This window comes from Felis catus, chromosome D1 (genome assembly GCF_018350175.1).
Source record: "Felis catus isolate Fca126 chromosome D1, F.catus_Fca126_mat1.0, whole genome shotgun sequence".
Taxonomy (NCBI): domain Eukaryota; kingdom Metazoa; phylum Chordata; class Mammalia; order Carnivora; family Felidae; genus Felis; species Felis catus.
In genome coordinates, this window is record NC_058377.1 from 38069668 (window position 1) to 38084312 (window position 14645).

The 14645-nt window shown below is 38.8% G+C and overlaps 1 protein-coding gene across 3 annotated transcripts in view; it reads left to right on the plus strand.

Annotated features, from left to right (window-relative positions):
- MTMR2 (myotubularin related protein 2) overlaps positions 1–14645 on the plus strand; it is a 116294-nt gene that overhangs the window by 25120 nt on the left and 76529 nt on the right. The window lies entirely within an intron of this gene.

Consider the following 14645-nt stretch of genomic DNA (forward strand, 5'->3'; position numbering starts at 1 on the left):
TTTATTCTCCTGTGGTATTTTTAAGCTACCCTTATAGCATTCATCACAATCAGATCCCCAGATAGTTAAATAGGAGTTTGCCCTTCCCATGAGGCTGTCATTTGGGAGCACACCTAATATTGTTGTATCGTACATACTGTCACAGTTGTCACAGTGCACTCATGTAACAGAGTAAGTAGTAAACTGACACTGCCTGCCTGCTTGCCTGCCTGAATGAATTGAATGAATGGATGAATGAAGAAATGCATGACCAAGTAAAATGTGAAATCTTTTGGCCTACTAGTGTATGAGGTGCTGCATGTTTTCCCTGTGGATGCCCTTGATGCCACCTCAGTCTTAAAAATTTCAAGACGAAACTTGTCAGTTCCCCAAACTACCTACTTTTCTTTTTTGCTGCTTCGGCACACTGGTTGCTCAGTCAGCAAGACTTGGGATCGGATTTTGATCCCTTTCTCATCATGTCGTGTTATTTGCCAAGTTCTATTGATTCTGTCTCCATGGTGTCCCTTGTATCCACTCCCGTTTCATTTTTACTGCTAAGTTAGGCTCTTAGTTCTTCTGACTTGGGGAGGTCTCCAAATAGATATTCCTGCCCTTGTCATCTGTTCTTTGACCTGTTCTTAAAATAATCTTCCTAAAACACAGAAACTTTCAGTAGCTTCTCACTGCTTTCAGAGCTAAGTATCTGAATATCTACTTATTTGTCATGACCTTCTAGCATTTCAGGCTTTTCTCTGATTATGTGTTACAAGTATCCTATACTCCAAAGTGGTCTGTGTCTTGCAGTAGCTGTAACATCCCCTCACTCCTTTTTTTTTTTTCCATGCTGTGTCTTTGCTTAGTGAAATTGTTGAGAAGGTGTTGAACCTCTTCCATATTTTGGCTAACCTCCAACACTGTCACTTTCGTAAAGCCTTTCTCAAGCCCGTACATAAGAGCTGTACATGAGCTTTTCAATTTCCAGACCTCTAAGTGGTTTATTTTTCTCTTATTCATTTTTCGTATTCTACATTGTGCTATGTTTTGCGTGTGTGTGTGTGTGTGTGTGTGTGTGTGTGTATACTTGAATTAAGGATATTAGAGTGAAAACTCAGCAGAGGCAGAAATCCTGTGTTATTTATCTCTGTATCTCAAGGAGTTCCTAGAACGGTACTGCCTGGCATATAGTGGGTACTCAAGACTATTGATTACATTAAACTGAGATACGGGATAACTGAAACCATATGCTAGTGAAGGGAGGTGACAATTTATAGTATCAGGACTGAGAAAAGACCCCTGCCCCTTTTTTTATTTTTTACAATTGGGTCATTAGTAATTACAGAAAGAGCCATTTTATGGGATTCATTAGAGGCAGAAGCCAGATTGCTAGGGATTAAGGAGTGAGTGGGTACTGAGAAAATGGAGCCAATGAGGATAGACACTTTGTTGTAATGTGGAAGGTGGCTAACCTCTTAAGAAATGGAATGTGATCTGCAGATTTGGAAAGAGAGTTGTGAAGGAAAACCACATGTGGTGTTTGAAGGAAAAATGAGTGTGCTGTCAGAAACACGAGTGCCAAAATTACTCCAAATCATACGTTTTCATTTTTCACCCTGGCGGAGGAGTGCTCCAAATGAGTCAGGCCTCTGAAGCTAATACCAAGTTGCAGTGTACGGAGGGCACAAGGTTAGAGTAAATGAGCACACGTAGCATAAGAAGCCTTGGAAACATAACCATGCTGGGCATTGGGAAGGGTGATGTTCTGAGTCAGTGGAGTTTATTTTCCTGTGTTCCAGTTTAATGTGATGAACTTATTTAGAAGAGTTACTGAGCCAGTCATATATATATATATATATATATATATATATATATATATATAGTCATATATATATATATATATAGTCATATATATATATATAGTCATATATATATATATATATATATTTATTTTAGGGAATCTCTTCCCTTAATTATTATACATATATGTTTTGAAATATAAGATACTTAAAAAAGAATCATTACTTAGCTAAATTAGAATATTTTTCAAATGCATTTTAAAAGATAGATATAGTTCCTACAGTTTCATAGTTCCTATGAAAACAGTGAAAATATTTAAAGAAATTGTGGCTTAAATATCTTGATAGGCTGTCATTCTGTGTACCTGTAGGCAGGGGTGTTGAAGTTATACAGTGATAACTCAGAGCTCCTGAAATAAGTGTAGCTGTTATATTTAGTTTTAGTTTCCCTAAAGGATATTTGCGAATATCCCCTTAAAAACTATGTTGTCAGAAATACAATATTGGAATATTTCTATTTAGTCAGAGTCTTAACTTCATATTTAAGACTAAGGCTGTGATTATAGAATTAGAAAACGTAAGTAGATACAAACACATAACACTTTTTGGACAATTTAATTTTTCAGCACTTATTTAGATATTATATCGCTATAACACAAGGTAGAATACTCCTTTCAGAAGCCATAGACTATGTTAGAACTAAAAGGGATCATTAGGCCAGGGTTCTTAATCTTCAAGTCCCTGACATTGTAAGTAAATCAGAGAACAGCTTTCATGAGACTCTCAAAGACATCTAGGATCACCAAAAGGCACCACTAAAATGGTCTAATTGTTACTTTTTACAGATAATAAACCAGAATGGGGAAATGCGGAAAAAGTCATTTGTCCAAGGATATTGCTTGGTTTTTTGGTTCCCTACTACTTTTTAAACCATCCCAATGGAAATAACACATAGTCCAAAACCAATTCCCAGCTGTTAAGGATTATTTGTTATTCACTTAAGACATAATCTCTTTAAAGAAATGTTTGTTCCAGTGTGCTAAGAAGTTTTTAAATGTAAATGGAAGACTATATATGGTGTATAAAACAATATACACACATTAACTCCAGAAGGAAAATGAGATCGTTTACCTTCCTCTGTCCTTGTTCTGTCCCTCCCTCTCCCCCCACTCCCTTTACCAAGTTTCTTTTTCATTTTGTCTTGGATATGCTAGTCATGGCCTCTGATGAATCATCCAGTCTTTGATCATTCTCATTCATTTTTTCACTCACTAGTTGATTCAAGAAATATTTCCTGAATGCCTGCTCTATGCCAGGCACCATACTAGGTCCTAGGAATAGAATGGTGAGCAAAATTGACATGGCACCTTACTTCCTTGAAGTATGTGTTCTTGGGGGACATAGATGTTAATCAAACATTTGTAGAGATACGTAAGAACAGGATTTTGTAGTTAGGAAGAACTAAAAACATGAAGTACTGAGAGAACAACAACTATTAAGGTGTCTGAGGCATCTGTTCAGATTTCCCTGAGGAGGTGATGTTTCAGTTGAGAGCTTAAGTCAGGAAGGAGTTTGGCATAACCATGCTCCCTGCAGAGGGGCCAGCATATTTAAGGATCTCCAAGAAGGCCAGTGTGATTGGGCTGAGGAGAGCAAGGGGAAAGAGAGATGCACAAGAGGAAGCTGGAGGAGGAGGTGGGGAGCAGATCATGTAATGACTTGAAGGCTGTTTGAGGTAGGAGGAAGGGGAGGCCATTGGAGGATTTCAGGCAGGGATGGCCAGACTGGTTTTGACTTTCTGGCTCTTATGAATAATGCTGTTATGACCATTTGTGTACATTTATATGTATTCATGTGTTCTTCTTGGTGGACATACATTTTTATTTTTCTTGGGAATATATTTAGGAGTGGAATTGCTGGGTCATTTGGAAATTCTGTGTCACCTTTTAAACGACTGCCAGACTGTTTTCCAAAGTGGCTCTTTATCACTTTACAGTTCTCCCAGCAGTGTAGGAGGGTTCCAGTTTCTTCTTATCTTTGCTAACATTTGTTATTGCCTGTTTGACTATAGCCACCCTAGATGGTGTGGAGTGGCATCTTATTGTGAGCCCCTTGCTTTTTCTTAGCAAGGCTTTTAAGTCTGGCATTTAGGATTCTCAGTGGTCTGGCACCAGGCTACCTATTTGCCCTTTTATCCATTTAGTTTGAGTAACTATTCAAAATCTGCCCTGTACTTTCCCAGACTCTTTTTAGAATTTTCTTGTCATACGTGCATATTCTTGTGATTTGCAAAGCCCTGATCTGTGCCTTGCAATGTTTAAAGGCCCAGTTTTCTGTCTTCTTCATTTTATCATTGAGCCATATGGAACTGTTGATATTTGACCATTTTACCTATAGAAGTAGCAATTTCAAATGGTTCATTTTAATGTATTTCTTGCTTTCCTCTAATCCTCAGATTACTACCATTTCCCCTGAGTTTTTTTTTTTTTTTTTTCTCCTAGCCTTTGTTTCTGCCTCTCATGGTATTGATGTGCTGATGTGGTATAGTTTCTCTTACAGGGCTGAGATCTCAAGGGCAGAGGCTATTCTATAGCCCAGTATTTTGTACATAGTAAAGGTTTGGTAATTGTTAACTGTCTTTACGAGGAATATGTGCACTATATAATGAATCAGTATAAACATAGTACGTCAGTATAAACGTTAGCTATAACTGAATGTGCAACATGCAAACATGTTGGAATGCCTGGACTTATTGGAAGGAACCAGTAAGAATCACTTCGGGACTGGCTTCTTAGGGGAAATGAACCCTTAACAGAAGTTTTAGGTAGTTAAAAGCCACAGTTGGTCAGAAGAGAAGACATTTGGAGAGGAGATTAAAAAATATTCAAAGCGGAAAGTGGGAAGAGTCTAGCTGCATGAGAATCGGGTTTGGGTAGCCAGAGTCAATGGAAGCATGAGCTAGAATTAGATATGGCAGAGAGCTCTGACACTCTGAAAGCTGTGATGCTGAGATTTGATTTGATGAGGAGGCAGCTGGGGGCCAGTATAAGCACCTTTGTCATAATAAATGCAAGTGCTAAGGAAGTGTTGGAGAGATGCTTGCGGAAAATTCTTCTTGGAGGTTTGAATATAATAGAGAGAGATGAGACTAACATCCCTGAGTGATTGTAGGCATGAGCTGGTTCCGGCTTTTTCACCAAGTTTTATTGGCTAGAATTAGACATGAAAATGGGAAAAAGGGGCACCTGGGTGGCTCAGTCAGTTAAGCATCTGATTCTTGGTTTCAGCTCAGGTCATGACTTCACAGTTCCTGAGTTCAAGACCCGTGTTGGGCTCCACACTGGCAAGTGTGGAGCCTGCTTGAGATTCTGTCTCTCTCTCTCTCTCTCTCTCTCTCTCTCTGTCCCTCCCCTGCTCTTGCTGTACCTGTCTCTCTCAAAATAAATAAACCTTAAAAAATTAAAAAAAAGAAAATGGGAACTAAAAATTATATTCAGTGTGAAAGAAAGAAAAGGAAGAAGAATGGAAAATACAAACTGTTTCTTCTTGGAAATTAGTTTGTGCAATTGGAATGGCTGTTAAGTTGAGGCAAACAGTTTTGGGAAATGTAGTTAGTTCTCTGGAAAACAAAAATAGGCTAAATGAATGAATATTCAGCTTCTACTCTTGGTTTTCTCAGAGAAGCGTTCTTCTTCCTGTTACTATTTACATACTCTGGATCTGGACAACGCTGGCTCTGTCACTTATTAGCTGTGTGACTTTGGGCAAATTACTCAGCGTATCTTTCTAGAGCACTTAAAGCTGTTTTTAAGAAACTGAGAGAAAAGCCCAGGCTCACGTATTTCTTATTTGCTGCTGTCAGAATGATAACCTAGGCCAACTGTATTTCCATCTAATGATATTTCCATCTTACACCACTGCTTTTAAGACTGCTGCTTGTCAACAGCGTGGTAGCTGAGTTCAGATAAATACTGGGTTCCTAAGCTTCCTAGTAGTTTTTTCTTTCTTTCTTTTTTTTTTTAAGATTCTAAAGCTATGATATTTTGAAATATTTAAAGAAGTTTTCAAGTATACACAAAAGAGAGAGTTGTACGATAAGCCTCTGATTACCCATCACCCACATTGAAGAGCTGACCAAGAGTTTGTCCTATTTGCTGTATCTTTTTCTTGTTTTCTCCTAAACTATTTTGAAGCGGATCATGTCTTCAGTGTGCGTATTTAGAAGGTATAAACATTTTTCCACATAAGCTCATAATGACACCTGAGAGTATTAGGAACGGTTCTTTTTCTCATGTAAGGCTCCTCCATACCACGTTCCCCCAGTTGTCTAAAAACTATCAATTTGTCATACAGATACAAAAGTCAGACATTACAAATGATTATAACCGTGAAGCCTCTTAATTTAGAGCAGTTTCCCTCGATTTAATTTTGCTGTCCTTGTCCATTTGCAGACTTTTTCTATAGACCATCTCTCTGTGGTTTATTTACACGTTCGTCTGTACCTGTGCTATCCAGTGCATTCGCCATTAGCTACCTGTGGCCGTTGAGCACTTGAAATATGGCTAGTCTGAATTAAGATGTGTTGTGAGTATAAAATCCACATCCGATAGTATGAAATAAAGAATGTAAAGTATCTCAATAATACCTTTTTATGTTGAAATGGTAAAGATTATCATTGATGACATCATTAGGTCTCTTCCAGTGGGACTCTTCTGTCCATTTGAATACTTTTTAGAACTTCATATCTTATTTTGCATAGAAGGAAAATACTTTTTTTGTTTTGTTTTAGAGAGAGAGAATGCACACAAGCACATGTGTGAATGGGGGAGGGTGAGAGAGTGAGAATCTTAAGCAGGCTCCTCGCCCAGCGTGGAGCTCGACCTTTGCTCAGTCTCATGACCGACCATGACATCATGACCTCAGCTGAAATCGAGTTGGGCGCTTAACTGACTGAGCCACCCTGGGTGCCCCAGAAAAAAAAGTACTGTTAAATCAGAAATCTTCCACTTCAAAATCCAAGAGAAACTCCTTTGGTGACTTTTCATCTTCTGTGACCATCAGTTCAGGGTTGCTTCCAAAATACAATATAAGCCAGGGCAGCTTAAATCACAGTAATTTATTTCTCTCAGTTCTGGCGGCTGGGAAGTCCAAGATCAAGTTGCTAGATGATTAAGTCCTGATGAGGGCCGCCTTTGACTGGCTTATAGGTGGCTGTCTTCTTGCTGTGTCCTTGCATGGCCTTTCCTCCTTTCCTCAGTGCATTTATTGTTTGGGGGTGGGGTGGGGGAGGGGAAAGACTGAGGCAGGTGAGGGATGCAAGCCTTCTCTCTTTCTCTTCTTATAAGGCCACCAATCTTAAGGGAATAGGACCCCACCATTATGATCTCATTTAAACTTAATTACCCCCTGAAAGCCCTATCTCCAATTACAGTCACACCAGGGGTTAGAACTTCAACATAAGAATTTGGGGTGGGGGCACCATTCAGTCCTGAGTGATGACAGGCTTCATTTTTAAATGGCATTCACAGTGTCAACGCGTGTGCTTCTATAGCGATGGTAATATTCATTTTTTAAAATACTTTAGCATAACAGTGTCCAAGAGAAATAATTTCTTATTTTGTCAATACCAGATCTTTAATGTTAGTTCCTGCTATTTTACTCCCTTAGCAAATCTTTGGTTACAGTCACTGGGGGAATTTATATTCTCACTTGTAATATGTCACAGCTGGAATAGTATTAATGAGAGGTGACCCAGCAGCTTTGCCATTACGAATGTATTTATTCAACTAATCTGACTTGGGGGATAATACATGTTACATGTACAGTGATATTCCTTTGTCATACATAATAATAACTGACACTTACATGTGCCAGATATTCTTTTTCAGACACTTTACATGTTTTATTGAGAGCAAGGAAGAGGAGAAACGATCTGTGGTAAAGAAAGAATCTTGGAATAGTATACACTAACAAAAGTATCTGAGATGAGCTTGTAAGTGAGTAAATGCAATAAAGTATACAGGTCTTATGATCAAAATACATACAGTGTACAGTAAAGGGAGATGAATGGGGCAAAGTGGGCATGGAAGTGCATGGAGGCCATTGCAGGTAATGTCAGCAGGATTAGCAAAAGACAGAGGTATGAAATTGCTAGAAAATACAGGGAATCTGCAAGTCATTCCCAATGACTTCAGGTGAGTAAAAGCTATAGCTGGTTATATAGAACAAGGGCCAGATCATGGAAGACTTCAAGGGTTATGTTAAGGAGTTTGGGCTCGATTTGGGAGGGATTGAAGAATCACTGAAAATTTAAGTTGGGGAATGATACGATCAAATCTCCAGTTTTGAAAGGTCACTTTGGTATTCGTTTGGGATGATATATTGGGTGTGTAGGAGAAATGAGACAGGTGATTTGCTATAGTCCAGGTAAGAGATGTTGAATTAGAAGAGTAAAAATTAGGATGGAAAAACGGATGCATTTGAGATGATAGGGAGGTAGACTGTATACAACTTCGGATTGATTGGATGTGATGGGTTGCTGAGCACTGCTGAGCACTCATGTCCTAAGGGGCCCCAGTTTGAAGATTTCTTCTATTAGTAGCCAAGCTTTAGCACAGGTGAAGACAGATCATTATATTGATTCAAATTTAGGGATTAACAGAGCAGTGATGGCCAACGGATAGGATATAAGGTGCTGAATGTTTGCCAAAGAGATTTTAAAATATTGCTATACATTTTAGGTTGGATAGGGAGGCAAGTGAGAGGCAAAAGGAGAGCAAAAAAGCATGAATGATAATGACAAATGGAGAGGTTGAGGGATGAGTTGTCCCCATTGTGTTGAAGATTAGATGAAGGGAAAGTTAAGAAAGTGAGATTTCTGGAAAGGATACCATCTGTCTGTGGAGAGAGATTGGTTTCCTTGTGTTTAAGATTACCGAGACTGCGTAGTTCCCAGAAATGATGAAGTCCAGGGTGTGACGAGAGAAGTGCATTGCTAAAGTGGGAATGTGGGTGAGGGATGTAGGAACTGAGGAGTTTCGAGACAGGTTGTCGCTGGTTTATCCTTGTGGACCTTGAAATTCCCATGATGATGGCTTTGCAGCAGAGAGAAGCTCTGAAGAAGAGGAAGTAAGGCAACTGAAAAAAAGTTCTTAGTGAGTGACGAGGAGTAATGAAAAGGTAGGTGGATGACAGTAATAAGGAAGCTGTATAGCCAAATGCCAGGAACCTCCGAAGAAGCCTTTTACATAGGAAGGTGGAGAGGTAATACCAGTGGAGAAACATGGGAGTGGAGCTGGGAAAGTGCTGGTTTCACCTTCGGGTTTTGTTAGATGTGGGGGAAGAGTGTCTAGAAAAGGCTGCAGGGCAGTGGGTTCCCGGGAGGAGGTGTCAGCTGGGGCACAGAGAAGGAGGGAGAATTCTATTGAGGATGTGAGGCAATCAAGTCAGTCTGGGGTACAGATTCTGGTACAAAGGTTAGGAAGCGTTAGTAGCTGAAAGAAGACCTGAGCCGGGAGAATGGACAGAGGAAGCACATAGTCCAGAAGACCTGGCATTTTTGAAGAGAGGCTCAGGCTGACAGGGGCGGCAGGAATGTTCGGGCAGACTGCAGTGAAGTTTGCGGGCCTAGGAAAACCGAGGACTAAAGTGGTGGTGGTGGTTACTTGATGAGGTTAGCAGACTGCAGTCTTTGCTCCGAGTTCAGATGCCTTGCCAGTTACAAGATTCTTATCCTCTAGCAGCTTATAATTTAAGAAAGAGATGGCCACATAACCAAAGAACTCTAGTCTAATGTGGAAAGTGTTAGGTGTGATTATAGAGTAGAGGCAGAAGTCTGTGAAAGTGTAGAGGAATGGGACTTTAGTTCCAGCTGGAACACCAGGGAAAGACTTCTTGGAAAGCTTGCTTTTCAACTGGGTCTTAAAGAGCAGGTAGGATGTTAATAAAGAGATGGGGAGAAAGAGACGTTCTGTTTTGGAATAGTGTGAGCAAAGACATGAATTCAGGGAAATAAAGAGCTTGTTTGTGGAACGGCTCATAAAAGATACACAAAGAAAGTTGGACTTCAATATGGAGCAAAGGAGCAGTGGAAAAGAGTAGTGGTCGTTAGATTGTATTATACCAGTGGCCCTTGACGATCAGAAGCACTCGTAGAACCCATCTGACGGAAGAAAAGCTAACTGAAAATAGAGCTCTGCATTCTAGGGTATTTGTGGCTGCCTTCAGTCTGAGTAGCCGTAAAGGGCAGCACTTCCTGTTTATACCAAGAGAACTTTTAATGGTTCTGGGGCGTGTGTGTGCGTGTGCGTGCACGTGTGTGCCATAGTCACAAGAACAGCACTAGGATATATACCCTACTGTGGTCTCCTCCAGCCTCTCATTACTTGCCTGGGGATTGAAACCTTTTGTAAACTGGTTATATTGAAGTACACATCAGTGCTGCTTTACATATAACATTGTGCATCATAGTATCTTCTCTGAAAGAAGTTAATAATTAAAAGCTGTTTGCCACACGTTTGCTTGAAAGACTGATTCTTTGAATCCGAGACTACAAGTTATTAGTTGCAGAACTTAATTTTTTTTTTGTTACTTTATTTCCCTTAGATTTATTTGCTTCATGCTTTGGCTTTAAAGAAACATTTGCTTTCTTAGTGTATCTTCTCTGTCAGAATTATTTTTTCTGAGTAATACACTACCCGTAGTTCCAGATTGGTTTATTGCCTTTAATTTTATCTGTTCTCTCAGAAGGTCAACTATGCATTAGAAGTAGTACACATTTGAACTTGGCCAAAATAGACTTTATGAGGTGTTGCTATATCATTTAGAATTGTATTTGGCTGTATAGAATATAAAACTCCATTGCAGTGATTTAAGAAATTGAGCTTCATTTTTTTACATAACAAAATTACACAAGGAGGGAGTTGGTGTGGATTCCGCTGCTCAGTGATACTATGAGGACTTTCTGTTCTTCCCGTTGTTTGGCTCCTTGTTCTCAGCAGGCCAGCATGTTGGTCATGTTTACAAGATGGCTGCAGTATTTCCAGGCTTTACATTCTTGCTCCAGGCAAGACAAAATGGGAAAGGTTAAGGACTACCCTGCTGTTTCTGCTCTCCTTTATTAAGAAAATAAAAGGTTTCCATAACCATTAGCATGGTTCCTCTTAAATTCACTGACCAAAATTGTGTCCCATGGTTCTCCTAGCCAGGAGGGAGCCCAAAGGAAGCTTGTTATGTTGGGCTGGGCACATACTGCCCTCATCAAAGTCAGGAAAAACAGAGGTTCGTATGTACATGGAGTAGGCAACAAATCGTATTTCTCAAAATACTGTGCCAAAGTTTGATTATTTTACCGGTTACTTTAATACAGATGGTATTTAATTAATCAGAAGTTGGCTACAACAACAAAAAAAAAAAATAAAAGAGGAGGAAAGGAAGAAAACATTCTCAGTCTGTCAATTTCTCTTTCCTTACATTATAAAAAACTAGATAATAGGATTTCTTATGGCTGCTCCTTTGTGTAATATTATAGGTTCTTGGGTGTAAATAAATAACCACAGATCATACCTTGAAATAGTTAATAAAATAAATATATGTTTGCATTTGAAAAAAAATATTATGTAGTGCTTCCACTGGAATACCGTTTTTAATACATTTAAATGGATTTCTTTTGGGAGAGATGATTTTCACATTGTATAAATATACAAAAGTGTTTTGCAGATGGCATGATCTTATACGTGGAGAACTGTAAAAGCTCTACGAAAAAAACCGTTAAAGCTAATAAGCAGATTCAGGAAAGTTATAGGATAGAAAATCAACATGCAGAAGTCAGTTGGGTTTCTATTTACTAACAATAAACTCTCCAAAAGAGAAATTAAGAAAACAATTCCATTGCAATAGCATCAAAAAGAGTAAAATATTTAGGAATAAATTCAACCAAGAGGTTAAAGACTTGTACAAAGAACACTGTGAAACTGTGATGGAAGAAATTGGAGACACAAATCAATGGAAAGTTATCCTGTGTTAATGGATTAGAAGAATTAATCTTAAAATGTTCATGCTAACCAAAGTGATCTACAGATTCAGTAGATATTTTCTATAAAAAATTTCTATTTTCTATTTTCTCTATAAAAATACCAGCAGCATTTTTGATAGCCTGAAATCAGTGTGTAACCACAAAGCCCCAAAATAGCTAAAGCAGTCTTCAGCATGAAGAGTAAAGCTGGAGCCATCATACTTCCTATCTTCAAACTGTACTACAAAGCTGTGGTTATCAAAACAGTATGGTACTGGCATTAAAAAAATAGATACATTGACCAGTAGAGCTGGATAGAGAGCCCAGAAATAAAACCACACACATACAGTCAACTTATCTTTGAAAAGGGTGCCAAAAATGTATAGTCATTTTGTTAAAAATGGGTATCCACATGCAAGAGAATGAAATTGGACCCTGATGTTGCACGATACATAAAAATCAACCCCAAATGGACCAAACATTTAATTATAAGGCCTGAATCTGTAAAACTCCAAGAGGAAAACAGGGGAAAGTCTCCTTGGCATTGGTCTGGAGAATGGTTTCTTGGATTTGACACCACTATCACAGGCAACAAAAGCAAAAGTAAACTAGCAGGATTATATCCAATTAAACAGTTTCTCTACGTCAAAGGAAACAACAAAATGAAAAAGTGACGTAAAGGATGTAAGAAAATATTTTCAAACCATGTATCTATCTGTTAAGGGGGAAATGGGGAGATTCTGAGCAAAGGGACAACGTTTTAGATATACAGTGAATAGTTCAGGGACCTCATGTATAGCCTGGTGACCATTGTGAGGAATATTGTATTGTTTACTTGAAATTGCCAAAAGGATAGATCTCAAATTCTCTATACGCACAAAAAAGGTAACTGTGTGAGGTGATGAATGTTGAAATTAGCTTGATTGTGGTACTCATCTCACAGTGTCTACATACATCACATCATGTTGTACATATTAAGGCGTTGTACCTACACTATTTCACAATCATGCCTCAGTAAGGCTTAAAAAAATAACAGTAAAAAATGAAGTGACAGTTTCTTTTGGAGGAGATGATTTTCCCATTGTATAAATAATGTACTTAAAAGCAGGTTTATGGTGGACAAATTTTAAAACAAAAACAATTTTTTAAAGTTTATTTTGAGACACAGAGTGTGTGTGCACGTGCAAGCAGGGGAGGGGCAGAGAGAGGGGAAGAGAGAATATTAAGTGGTTCCCCACTGTCAGCATGGAGCCTGATGTGGGGCTTGAACTCAGAAACTATGAGATCATGACCTGAGCTGAATTCGAGTCGAATGCTTAACTGACTGAGCCACTCAGGCACCCCAAATGTGTTTTTTAAGTATCACAATCTCAAGATGGATTCTTTTATCAAAATCTAATGAAAAAATTTTTATTTTTGGTGTGAGAAGACTTTTAGTATGTTGGGAGGGAAGCTTGAGAAAAATATATTTTTTAATCAGAACTTTAAACTTCAGTTCAAAGTGCCTGAAATTTCTCCACCATTGGTTTTTCTTACTTTGAATAATTTTAACTTTCTTTTAGTGATAAAAGGAAATGACGTAAATCATTCAGTTTTTGACATAGGTATATTTTCACTGTGTTTTGGAATTTAACAAACATAATACATGTTAACAGTATACATAGGCACTGAAGTAGATTTTGTGGAAAAGGAAGACCCAGCTCTCCCTTTTGGGGTGATTAAAATGTAGGAAAATGTATATGCCTTAGGTCAGTATACAATTGGAGAATAAAAGAGCGTGATTACTTAAGGTAATGGAAGAAGTAGATAGGCTTGTTTAAAGCATAGAATTTGATTTAGTGGTAAGGGAAAAGGTGCAAAGACAAGCTCCTCTTTTTATCTTTAGCTTCTGTTCTGCTTATCCAGCCCTGTTGAACTCTTTGTAGTTTCTCAGAGTGTTCTGTGTTCTTTGATTATTCTACACCTTTGCAGTGCTTTTTGCTTTTGTATGTTTTTGGAATTCCCTTACTTGTTTTTCAGCTTGGCAATTTCCTATCTTTCAATAACATCTCCTCTGTCACATCTTCCCTGATCTTCCTGAGTAAAGTTAGGTTCCTCCTTCTCCTTTGTCCCATTTTCCCCGTTTCTGTCTCTCTCTTTGTGTTTGTAATGTGTTAACCTCGAAGGTAAAACTGTCAGTTACATTTCCAGCAAAATGGGCTTATTCAGAAATGACAGAGAATTGCAGTTTGAGACATGCAAGTTATGGCAAAACCATAGGCAAGTCCGGAGAACAAAGGAGAGGAATGAATGCTCTTTTATATGGAAAAGGGGGCTTTAGGAGGGGCTGTTCCAAACTGGAGGGGCTGGTATAAACAGAGAGTCCACTGGAGTAAACTGGGTTTTGAAGTGTAGTGTCTTTGATTGGCCTACTTGTGACAATCACTCTTTGGCTGGGCTGTTGCCAGGCAAGGAGATCATCTTCCTCCTACTGGGGTGGTAAAGGATAGGCTTCTTCTGTTGGGAATTCAGAGGGCTGCAAGGAGTGGTAGGGCACGAGAGTTCCACCTTCTGGCCTCCCGACTCCATTTTAAATGAGGCTTCCTTTATTCAGTTTCACAGTGGCCGGTGTTCTTATCACCACGCACCATTTACTTATTTGTCTTTGCCACAGCTTGCGAACTTCGTGAACATGAGGATTATATATTTATCTCCAGATCCTAGTGCCTGGTGTAATGGTTTTGCACATTGGATCATTCAGTGAGTGTTTATTGGATGAGTGAATGGACGGTTGAATGAAAAGAAAGAATTAGCCCAGAGTTTATTTAGGAGTACCAGGGAAGTCTGTTCAGAGGAAATGTGGTGAGAATACTTAACCC